Source organism: Mesoplodon densirostris, chromosome 8 (assembly GCF_025265405.1).
Source record: "Mesoplodon densirostris isolate mMesDen1 chromosome 8, mMesDen1 primary haplotype, whole genome shotgun sequence".
Taxonomy (NCBI): Eukaryota; Metazoa; Chordata; class Mammalia; order Artiodactyla; family Ziphiidae; genus Mesoplodon; species Mesoplodon densirostris.
Window position 1 is genome coordinate 12,675,366 of NC_082668.1, and position 13,161 is coordinate 12,688,526.

Below are 13,161 nucleotides of genomic sequence, written 5' to 3' on the forward strand. Positions count from 1 at the left end.
TCATTTGTTTAAATCACTATGGTGAAGAAATGTGTTCACTGGTCAGTTAAATAGCCTAAATGCTCTGCAAGCTCTTCCAGGATAGCTATCATAATGATTGGTCCTCTTGTGAGTAAAATGCTGCCGTTTCCCCATTGCTGGTGATGGAATGCCTTGATTAATATCTCTCACTTTTCTTCGTTCTCCCTCCTGGGTGTTTTGGCCATGACTTCATGGGAATTCAACCGTTGCTTGGTAGAAATATTTGTAGAGTTGTTAGGACAACTCATACACTCCTTGAAACAGATGTTTGTTTCCTCCCATTACTCCTTCAGCCCTCTTGCCTCCTTTCTTAGCTGCCTCGCCTGTTTCCCATCACCTTCTTCCTGTCCCCTCAAAAGGAGGTAAGACTTGTCCAAGCTATAATCTCTCTACTCATTTTTCTTAATCCTTATCATTTACTCAATACTATAGATGTTATAAAATTAAATAAATATCCCAAATCTGATTATTCTTGCTTATACTTTAAGTAAATGTATAATTATTTGAGTTTTAAGGTTGTAATAGAAGTATTTTTGGAAATATTAATAATGCTTTCTATTTTATGACAAAATATTTTCTATTATGATAATATTAAATTTGATTTAATTAATCTTTATAAACTGGTATAGCATCATGAAAAATTATTATAATATTTAATAAAGTAGAATATTAGTCTTTACATATAGCTCTTAAGTGTATACGTACACATGGGTGATGAAAAGAATAAAAATCTTATTGCACAGAATCTTTTATTTTTCTGTTTATGATACTTGTCACATCTAAATATAAATTATGATAATTATTACTTATGTCAATAAGCATTAAGCTCCATAAATGAAACATTCATCTTTTCACTTTTCTTACACATGCCTAAAAATATATGAAACAAAGTACAGCCAACATATTAATCACCCATTTAGCCAAGAAAGGAAAAATAAAACTTTCTCAAAATATAAACAAAGATTTTAAAAAAAGTATTTATGTTTTTAAAACTAATAGATATATTGATAATATTTAAGATGGGGGGTCTAAGTGATCACATTTTGTATCTATATTTAAACATGATTTAATGAGAACCATTGGTTTGGAAAGCATAGTTACATTAAGGGGCATTGTTTAGTTGGAAAAAAATTGAATTATGCTGTAAACATGACTTTTGTGGGATGCAATTTGATCTCAAGTGTTGTCATTTCCACAGAATTATTAATTTTTGATATCACATGATGATAGTTAACACTTACTTTGTATAGGCATCATTCTAAGTGTTTTATATTTATCTACTTATTTGATAATCAGAACTGCCCTATGGAGAAGGTACTGCGGATCATCCCTGTTTAGTAGATAAGGATACTGAGGCACTCAGTGGATAAGGTCCAGGCCACATAGCTAGTGAGGAACTTCTGGCTTCAGCTCTCTGCAGTTTGTGCTAGTAACCACTGAACTCTATTTTTTTAAATAATTAGGTGTCCTGTTGGACTACTCCTTCTACTAAATTAGCTGTGTATTAAATGTTTGAGGAACGTTTAATGAGTGACTGAAAATTATATGTATAAAATCATGATCAATCAAAAGTGAAGAAGGTAGGCATAGGGAGTAACACATAAAACACTTGATAGATATGTCACTTTCTGTAAATGTGATTTCTCTGGTCTTGGCTTCTTCAACTATAACATAGGAATAATTATATACTTTTTGCCAGGTGATTTTTAAGATTCCATAGGCTAACTTAAGGTTAAGTATTTTTAATCTGCAAAGAAACATTTGTGAATCAAAAATGATCACAAAACACAAGGCATTTGCATCCTCCTTCTGCTACACTTAAAATATGTTTGTCTTTGTTGTTTCTGTTCTTGTTGATAGCAGAAGTCAGTGAAAACCCTAATGTTCAAGTTAAGATGAAATGATTTTAAAAACTTGGAGATCCTCAGGAGTTGCTGAGTAATGACTGAATTTATATTTTCTAAAATCAATTAGACTATAATAAATATTTTGGCTTTTAGTCTCAAATAATTGATTTGACCCATTTTTATTTATGAAACATTTTATTGTTATGTACTTGATAACTACAGAAATTTTGAAAAGTCTACCACTAACAGTTTAACCAGAAGGTGAATTGTTGTGGTGACTATTCAAAGAATCTCATTTAAACACTTATTTAATGACCAGTATCTGTCTGACCCTTTTTATTGAGTATTGTGACATAAAGATAAGTAGAATGAGTTAACTCCCTCAAGAGTTAAGCATGATTGCAGAAAACCATTTAAGCTTTTTATAACATGCAATGGGGTAAGTGTGATGATAGGTGAGTGCTTTCAGAGGAAAGAGGAGAGTCTTCAAAACAGTCTTCCCAGAGATTTAAAGAAGAATAAGGCTTAGCATGGGAAGGGTGGTATGGAAAACTGTCCTGTTGAAGGACTCAGCATATACAACAAAATGGACACAAGAACTCTCATGTTGGTTCAAGGGACTGAAGTATTTAGTTTGCCTGGAATGAGGGATTCGTCTGAAGGAGTAAGAAGAGACAAAAGTAGAGGTAGAGGCAGGTCTGGATCATTTAGAGCCTTGGGCACTTATCTAGACTGTTAGAACTTGATCTTGAAAACTGTGGGAAGCCACTGAAGGACTTATAACTGTTACATTACCAGATGTTCAATTTGGGAATATCACTCTGATGGTACAGTAAAGGAAAGCCAGCCATCCTGGAGGTAGGAGTGGAGAGAAGCCTTTTTCACTAATCCAGGTGAATTGTGATGAGGACTGGAGAGGAGGATGGATAGAAGAGATGTGAAAGATGAAATCTTTTTGATTTGGTGACTGATTGATTAAAGGTGGGGGCAGATTGAAAGGGTATAGTCTTGAATGGTTCCTTTGATTCTAGTCTGGCTACTGGGTATGGACGATAGGATCATTAAGATAGAGGACACAAAACGTGAGAAGTGGGCATATTCAGGAAGATTGGGTTGTTTGTGTCTAGAATTCAAGGTTGTAGCTTGGGATTTAGATATATGTTTGAGAGCATATTTGATTGACCTTCAACTAGACAAGGAGAAGAGGTCCCCTGAAACAATAAATGTGTCTCTCTTAACCTCCTTTTGTCTCAAGTGGACATTCCCCTTGAGTCACACTTCTGATCTTTCCAGGGCATTTAATATCAGCTGTATTTTCCCTTGAGGATAGAATCAAATTCCCAAGGTAACAATTTTCTAATTCTAAAAGACTGATCTAATCTTTGTGGAGATATGCTTCACTGGCCAACTATAGACAGGGTTTCAGGTAAGAGGACTTTAGTTGTTCATCTTAATTGGTACCATAAATGGAATCAGAAGCAGTTTAGATATAACATAATTAATGTGGGGTGGGTATAAGGCAGAAGCAGAGTCCTGTGTTGCCTGTTCTTAGAGACAAGCAGAGGAGACACCAGAATTTGGATAGACCAATGTGGTGGCCATGGAGTTGCATTTCTCATCTATTCCATCAAGAAAATTGCTGTGAGGAACAGAGGAATACTGCTGTGAGGAATACCTAACAATCTCCAGTTACCACAACTTTGGGCTCCATTGGGGAATTCACACCGTGGCCAATGACTAAGCATGGCAGTAGTGCTAGATATAGCAGTCCTGCCATAAATGGGAGTCCATTCATGGACATTCTTTGCTCACAAGCTTCCTATTAACCTGACCAAGACATTTTCAAAACTTCACTATAGTCTGAGACCTTTTTTATCCAATTCTCTTCCCACTCTTCTTGCACAAATGTCTGACCTGCACTGTGGTTGGAAAGCTTTTCCTGTCTATTCCTGCTTCCTTTATCTTAATTCTTCATAGGCCTTTCTCGCAATAAAGCTCTTACACATGTAATCCCATCTTGGCATCTATTTCTCAGCGCACCTGAACCGGTTATGGATTAAAATGACAAGAGTTTCTATGTGACATATAAGCATATACTACTTATCATGTCTCAGATGATATTCCTATCCTCACCTTTGGTCTAAAGATGATCTATTACTGGTCATCCCTGGATAAGAGTCCTTCTGTTTAGCCTGGCCAAAATAGCACATTTATATACATTCTTGAAAGTCACAGAAAGATAAAGATATACATAAAAATAGTTTTGAGATTATTTTAAGCAAACGGTCACACAAATTCTTGAAGCTGGCAACTGTCTAAGTTTCTGAAGGATAGATAATTGAACGATGGGAGTGAAAGTTGACAGCTGATCCCTGTGGAACATGAACATAAATGCAAGGGGAGAAAGAGGAATTCACAAGGGCAACCAAGAGAGAATAAGTAAAATGATAGTAGTAAATGGGAGAGGTGACATGCAGGCCACTGGATAAGAAAGGGTTCAGAAGTAAGGAGCAGTCAGCAGTGCCAACTACAAAAGAGGAAGCAAAGAAGAGAAAGACAGAGTCTTTTCACCGATCTGATACTATGGTGTTATTAATGACCTTAGCATGAGCAGTTTTACTGGAGTGGGGAGGACAAAAGCGAATAGCAGTATGTTAATGAATAAGAGCTATAGTAGTGGATAGTATTAATATAGATTTTTATTTTAGAAACATTTATTATTTCATAAAGGAAAGAAGAGAGAGAAGAAATAGAAGGAAATGTGAACTTGGGGCCAATTTTGTTTTTAAACATAGGAGAAATTTTCTGTTGGATGAGTGGTTTTGGGCCCATCATTTAACTATCCCATGCTTCAGTTTCTTCATCTGTAAAATAAGGGGAGTAATTATGCTTTCTTGGTGTGCTTGTGAGGGATAAAGGGGCTGATATACATACATTACTGGAAGAGTGCCTGTATTGCACATCCTAAAGCCAATGAAATGTTTGCTTGTATGTAAAATGGCTTGTATGTAAAAGTAAATGAAAAATATCTATGGAGAGGGAAGGTTGAAGTTTTAGTTTTTCCTTCAGAGACAAAAGGAAATGAGGAATAAAGTTTCAAATTAATAAGTAGAATTTTCTTTTTATCCTGATAGTTCCCATGCTCTCATGGAGGAATGAAGGTCTCTGTATGAACAATAGATCTTCTTAATCTTTCCTGGCTAGCTAGTGTCAAAGCTTCCATGAATAAGCTAGCAGGTAATGGGTTGGAAGTTTTGAGGAAACAAGTGAAGTTTAGAGCAACTGCTGAGAAGCAAAGGAAAGATGAATGGGCTAAGGATAGATAGAAGGGCTGCTGGGATTATTAATGTACATACTTAGAAATTATTAATTAATATGGGTTTTCATCATCAAGATCCCTGAGTGATATTCTTTAGCAGAGTTCAGTCATCTGGGATAAAGAACAGGCAAGTTAGGCAATTGGATTTATCCAGACCTATACTATTCCAGGGCAAATGAGGTGGAGAAAGCAAGAAAGCAAGAAAACAGAAGTCTGAGGAAAGGACAAGGAAATATTTATGTGATAGGCCTAAGAAAATGGGTTAGAAAGGTATGGAAAGTACAGGCAATTAGGAAGCATAGATGGGTACAACAGCCAGACAGTCTCTATGAGGGTAAGAAATAGAGAGGTTTGGAAAGATGAGTTTGTTAAATGATGTTTGTAGTGGGAGAGTGGAATATTGGAATTTAATGAACAATATGTGGAACTTTACAAAATATCAGCCATGTTTATAGGAACTGATGGTGTGAAGATAAGAAAATTACTCACATGGAGGAGATCAAGTAGCAGTTGTCTAACATAGTAAAACTATCAAAATGAACATGGATGTTAGCTAGGATGATGGCAAGACTATGGGTCTATCCTCATGGAAGACCATTACCTACTGATAAAAAATCATTAGTGAATGTGGAGAAGGAATTAGAATGCAAGTAGATGACAGTAATGAGGAGAGAGACAAGGGTCCCAAAGAGATATAGTTACTCTAAGGAGTAGGCTTAATAATACTGTATAGTAACAATGGGCAAGAAGCAATTACTGAATAATTTCCACACACTTCCTAGTTTCTACCCCCATTCTCTAATCTTAGCCTTGTAAGAACTTGGAGTGGGAGAATGTGCAGGCTCTATCTGAGTGGACTGAAACCAAGATGGGAAAAATCTTAAGGAGAAAAATTTTATCTTAAGGAAAAATAGAGTGAAATGTGAACTTAGGAACAATTTTAGGTGCAGGAAATCTTTTGTGAACAAATTGATGATGATGATAGAAATAACATTTATTGGAACATGCCTTCCCGAGGATAACTTTAAATGGATTGGCAGGGAGGGCCTCAAAAGGATGATGAATTGGAAGAAATGGGGTCTGAGTAAGAGTTTGGGAAGGAGTGGAACACAAAAGGATTTGCATTTTGGATAGAGGCCAAAAATATCAGGGAGATATTGGCATTGAGAGATAATGGCATTGAATGGTCTGAAGATTTGGAATGGAACTCTGATGTAAAATTATTTTTGTGCCAACAGAACACTGGGCCTTAGAAAAGACCTTATTCTATATGTGGTCTGGTTAGCAATTTGCAGCCATTGCTCATTATTACATATAGAACCTTGATAAAATGAAGTGTTTCAACTTGGCAAAGCTCAGAGTTGGGTATAAACAGCAATGTAATTAGAACCAAATCAAGATGTTGTCACCAATCCCTTATGACCCATTGGATCTAATGGGCTTAAATATTTGCCAAATAGCTATTAGTACTCATCCATATTCATGTTCTCTTCATCCTGGTCTCACAACTAGATTATATTTTTCAGTCTTCCCTGTGGCTAGATCCATATCAAACTCATATAAATGAGTTCTACTCAATGGGATTGATGGAGATGGTATAGATCACTTATAGGTCTACCTGACAAAATCCTCCAAAACCCTCTTTCCCTAATGTCTGCTGAATGGGGAGGTTTCTGAGGACTTGGGGAATCACAAGATGGGAGGAACTTGGAGTAGAGGCTCCTTCCTCCACTGCTCCCAAATGATTAGCACTGCAATGGGACATAAAAGTAAATCTATATTGTGTTAAACTAGTGAGAATTGGAGATTATTTATCATAGGAATGGCCTTGCCTATCTGATGCAGTATCTGTGGAAGATATCTTTATTGTATTGAGCTTGTGACAAACGCCACAGAGTTTTGGAGCAAAGACATACTTTCTCAGCAAGTAAATTTCTTTTTATTTTAAAGAGGAGACCCTAGCTTGTTACTGGGACATCATAGAGACTAAACACAGGGTTACGGTGCTGTCCAAGCTCTCTCTGTCATCAATTCACTGTCATCTGATTGACTGAGCCAAGGAGTCAAGTGTCCCCCTGGGCACTTCTTCATCAAAAGGAAGCATGTCCTGATGGCACAAGTGACTAACATCCTTATAATACCCGCTTCTTCTGCAAAATACTATTATGGTCTCAGGAGCAATTTCCTATGACAAAATGAGAAAAAGAGCCTAGTTAAAGATAACTATACATGATATACTGGCACGAGCATTACAACCTGCTGCCTGGGTGGCTCTGAGGGACAGTGTGGGAAGAGAAATCTTCCCAGGGGGTAGAATTTCACACAATACTTACTAAATTTTGAGTTCATAGATAAACCAGCTCCTCTTATAATACATTCTCCACATTATAAATAGTCTTTAAATACTAATTAGAAAATAACAGTTGCATGCTCAAAATCCTTCTGTAGCTTACTATTACTCTTTGCATTATTTTATACTCTTATTCTTCCTATTATTTTATTTTATACTCTTAGCTTTGGTCTACCAGGCCCAAAGTAGTGTGTTCCTTGCTTTACACTAGAACTTCGGCTTTGATTACCCTTTCGTTTACTGCTCTAGACACTGGCCTTATTTTAAGTCCCAAGCATCAAACTCTTGGCCTTGTAGGGAACTTCGCCTGTGCTAACTCATAACATGGCTGGCTCTTTCTCATCTTTCAGATTTTAGCTCACATTTGATCTCCTCTGATAGGCCTTCACTAATCTTCAGCATAAATTGAGCTTCTTCTGTTACTCTACCCTGTTATTTTCCTTCATAGAAGGTACCAATACATATATAATTGTTTATGTATTATTTTACTGAAAAGTTTTCTTCTTTATTGTGTTGTAAATCCTGTAAAAGTGAAGACCATGTCTGTTTTGTTCACCATCAGATACAGAACACTTAGTACAATGCCTGGCTTGTAGTTGGTGGTTGAAAACCTTTTGTTGAACAAAGAATGAATAAACAGCTGTCCCTCTAGGAAAATTTTTAAAGAGAATGTGGGTCCCTAGGCCAAATGCAAGTGTTCGGGTACCAGGAGACTAATTTGATTTATAAGCCATGGTAAAGAAAAATAATAGAAAGCTGGTAAGGCAAAGTCAGCAAACCTGTGAGGAACAGGAAGAGGCAGAACAGATATAAATATGAAGGATGGTGGAATAAGGAAGGTCTTGTTGGTTATCAGGGTCCAGCCAAAAGAGGAACACAGACTTGCCCAGGATCTCCTGTAGCACTTTTAAGAGAGCCCTTATTCTACTCTGATTGGAGCTTACATTTCTTTATTTTCTTTCTCTTTTCTCATTCTTTTCTTTACTTTTTCCACACACACACACACACACACACATACACACACACACATAAACAGAACAAAACAAAAACCAACCAAATTAAAAAAGCAAAAACAAAACTAATCTTCTAGGATCTGGGGCTGAAATATTAAGAACAATAAAGTTTATTTATAGAGAGTGAAATTTTCAGGAGCCTCTAAATTCATTCATTAAAAAAAATTATGTACATTTCTGCTCATTAACAAAATAAAGATTAGTGTCTCTTACGAAACATTTTTTTTTTTTTTTTTTTTTGCGGTACGCGGGCCTCTCACTGTTGTGGCCTCTCCCGTTGCGGAGCACAGGCTCCGGACGCACAGGCTCAGCGGCCATGGCTCACGGGCCCAGCCGCTCCGCAGCATGTGGGATCTTCCCAGACCGGGGCACGAACCCGTGTCCCCTGCATCGGCAGGCGGACTCTCAACCACTGCGCCACCAGGGAAGCCCTCTTACGAAACATTTAAATTTTACTGCCAAATTATTATAATGATGTTTTTCTAGGCCTAGACATTCTGGAAAATACAGCTTCTAATAAAAAATTCTAAAAAGCATCCAGAGAGAAAAATTCCAGATTTCCAACTGAAGTGCATCCCTGAAGCTGATTAAACATTCGTATAAAATGAACACACACCCATATATAAAAAGTAGATCATCAAAGGTCATTTTTTTTTTTTTTTAATCATAGGTCTTCTTAGAAGCCCATATGATTTAAATTTATTTATTTATTTATTTATGGCTGTGTTGGGTCTTCGTTTCTGTGCGAGGGCTTTCTCTAGTTGTGGCAAGCAGGGGCCACTCTTCATCACGGTGCGCAGGCCTCTCACTATCGCGGCCTCTCTTGTTGTGGAGCACAGGCTCCAGACGCGCAGGCTCAGTCACTGTGGCTCATGGGCCCAGTTGCTCTACGGCATGTGGGATCTTCCCAGACCAGGGCTCAAACCCATGTCCGCTGCATTGACAGGCAGATTCTCAACCACTGCACCACCAGGGAAGCCCAAAGATCATGTTTTTGAAGGTAGAAGATTAAGGAAACAGATATCCTGAGAGCGACTGGCTGTTACTGCTAACTTCAAAATACTCTTGGTTTCAGTTATTTTTTTCAAGATGTCATAAAATACTGTAGTCATTCCAGTCATTAGGCATTTCATGCCTAAAGGTTTCCCCATAGAAATAACCTATTTTTCAGGACAGTGTTACAAAAGGAATGAAGTGAAGGTCTGTTAAACATCTGCAGAAGAACTGTGAGATGAAAGACTTGGTTGCTTTGTGATATGTTTATTCCTTTCTCCTGCTAGCTTGCTGGAGTTCCTTCTGACCAAGCATTTCCTTCACTGAAAAAAAAATGAGCTCTCTGAAATATATCTAACCTCAGGAAAGACACAGTCTTTGATTGAGGTTGATTAAACAGTCAAATATGACCCCCAGAAAAGTACCTATCATTTAGACCAGTGGTGGGTACATTGAATGGTGTAATTAATTGCAAGCAACTGAAATAAACTAATTTAAGTAGTAAAGAAATTTATTAGGGAGTAGGTGGCTGGTCATAGAGTCTCCAAGAGAAACACAGGACTGGCCTGGGGGAAGGCAGCCAGGGACAATATCTCAAAATGTGCCCCAGAACTACACATAAACTATCACCACAGGGTACAGCCAAAGTGGCCAGTACCATCAATGCCATGGCTGAGCGCTCGTGTCCCTGTGAACTGGAGGCAGTTGCTAATTCTGCTGCCTCCCCTACCTTATTACAATGGATTGTATGTGCACTCTATTTGCTTGCATCCCCATTTCAAAATTCAAAGTTCAGGGAAGGCACATGTGATTGCAGGAGCCTAGGTCTTGCCCTAGCTTCAGGGGAGGCTGGCATTCTCCAGTTATACACTGGGAGGTAGTCTTTTCCATAAGATAGGCATAGGACTTGTACATAAAAGGATGATTGGTTCACAGATGACCTGAAGGAATAAAAAACATCTGCTATAGTCAATATTTGTTTGACTTCGTGTAGATTGTGTTATAAAAGAATGTCTAATTTCTTAAGTAGTTAGTAAAATCAAAATGTGTTTGGAGTAAGAAGGTCTGGGTTCAAATCAAGATGTGAACATTTAAGCTCATCAAGCCTTAGTACTCTCTTCTGTGTGTGTGTGTGTGTGTGTGTGTGTGTGTGTCTGTGTGCATACATACACTTAGATGGAATAATATTTTGTCTTTTTTTTTCTGCCTCACATTATTATTGGGAGAGTCCAATGAGATCTGTGTGAAAAGAATTTGAAAATACGAAGGGATTTAAAATCACATAAAACCAGATTCAAATCTAGGCTCTACCTCTTATTAGATGTCTGACGTTAGGCATGTTATTTAAATTATCCAAACTTCAGTTTCCTAATATGTTAAATGGGGATAAAAGTTGCTACTTTTCAGAGTTCTTAAGAAGTTTAAATGGTATAATGTAATTAGAACTCAGAACACACATGACACATAAAAAGCACTCAGCAAAGGATCGTATTTACGTACACAGGTACACACACAGACACAAATACAAAAAGGTGTGTCCTTTACCCAACTAAATCTATTATCTAGTTGACATGGAAAATATATATTGTTTATATACTTTTGAATATTTTCTTGTTGCTGCAAATTAATATGTCAGTAAACATTTAACATGCTTTAACTTAACTTGTATATATCTATCTCATGCTAATTAAGTAACTTCATTTTATACAGAGTGCTCATTAAAAAATCCCTAAATTCTCTTTCAGTCTCTCCTCCCATCTCTCACCTAAATATACTCTGTGTTCTCCATGTATGGCAAACATTGTATGGTAACCTCATGTGTTTACCTGTTCACTTAAATATTTATGTATTATACCAGGTACCACGCTAGTCAATGAATACTGAATGGTGAGTTAAAAGGCCATCATATAAGGAAGGAGACAAGAAATAAACAAGCAAACAGGCACTGTAAACATAAACCAGATCATGCCACCCTGCTGAAAAGCTGCCAATGGCTTCCCATGTAATTGAACATAAAAGCTAAAGACCTTCTGAAGACCCATGAGTCCCTACAAAGTCCACTCCTGACCACTTTACTCACAGAACTAATTTTTACTAGTCTCCCCAACTTGTATTTTGTCCCAGCCATGCAGGCATCCTTGGGTTCTTTGAACACAAAAACTGTGCCCCACTTTAGTGCTTTTATACTGGCTGTTCCTTCTGTCTAGAGTATATGCTTCCCTAATTCTTATAGCTAATCCTTCAAGTCCTGCTTAAATATCACCTTCCTAAGCTTACCTGAACTGCCCTACTTAAATGCAACTCTCCCATTTCTCTACCTTGCTACTCCTGACCCTCTTTAACTTGCTTTGTTTTTTTCCATTGCACTTATAAACTTCTATAATACTGTATAATTTACTTATTTATTATCTGTTTCCCCTTACTGTTGGTGTTGCATGTGGGCAGGGAACTTTGCTTGGCTTCACTGTTATATCCCATGTGATTATCACATGCCCTGGAACAAAGTAGACATTTAATAAAAACCTTTTGAATAAGAGAACAAAGAAAAGAAGTAACTTTAGTATACAGAATTGGGAAAGAAATAAGCAAGATACTAAGATAAAGACTAACAGTCTAGGAGATGCCTATTCCAGACAGGAAGGCCAGAAGAGGCATCATTAAAGCTAATTTTAAGCTGCATTGTGAACAACAACTGAAGGATGTGAAGGGAAAATGTTGCAGGTGGAGGCCAGACATTCATTTATTTAACACATATTTTTTGAGTTCCTACTTGGTTCCCAGCACTGCTCTAGGTGCTAAGAATTCAGTGATGAACAGAACAGATAGAATCACTGATCTTATGAAGCTGATATTCTGGTAGTGGAGGCAGAAAATAAACAAGGTAAGGAAAATATATAGCATCTTACAAAATGATAAGTGTTAGGGAGAAAAAGAAAGCAGAGGAGGAGGACAGAAAGTGTCAGTGGCACACGGTGAAGATGAAATTGAAGGAGAGGATAATACTAGAGATGAGTGGCTATCAGATGACTGTGGAGGTGAGGGAAAAGAAATGGAAGGAGTTAATTCTTTATACCTGTTTCTTGGCCAAATTATGTGCTGAGGATAAGGAGTATGGCAGTGGGGTTGAACTGTGGGATTGAAGGAGAGATAACCCACTGTAGGGAATGGAAATATTGCTGTCAATAAAATCAATTAAAATGTCTGTTTCTACCCTGATCCAGCAATGTGCTTTCCATTTGCATATTATTTTTGGTCATACCTCACTCAGCCACTGTCTGTTGTAGCCATTAAGTGGAAAATATTACTAGAATCCTATCGAAGTTTGATGGTTAAGTTCATGGATTTTGTGAACTGATACCTAACTTTAATTTCTTTTTATTCATGGAAAAAAAATCACATAACTTGAAAACCAGATGCTAAATTGCTAAAGAACCCAGTAGACTATGTACTTGCATAACTGAAGAACTCAAGCAGAAAGGGTATTTCAGTTACAGAATAGAGTCCCAAGTTATGTTCTTAAATAAATTTAAGGGAGTTAGCAGAGCATTTCAAGATTTTTGTTCCATTTCCCTTTACTTAGGAAAAATGAATATATTCATAAGCCACTAAGGTGATTCA

General features: G+C 37.2%; 1 long non-coding RNA gene across 4 annotated transcripts in view; it reads left to right on the plus strand.

Annotated features, from left to right (window-relative positions):
• Nucleotides 1–286: 286 nt before the first annotated feature.
• The window catches only part of LOC132495067 (uncharacterized), a 112,804-nt gene continuing 99,929 nt past the window's right edge, over nt 287–13,161 (plus strand). For all 4 annotated transcript variants that reach the window (XR_009533201.1, XR_009533199.1, XR_009533200.1 and 1 more), the window contains exon 1: nt 287–383. This is a non-coding gene — a long non-coding RNA (uncharacterized LOC132495067). The remainder of the gene's footprint in view (nt 384–13,161) is intronic.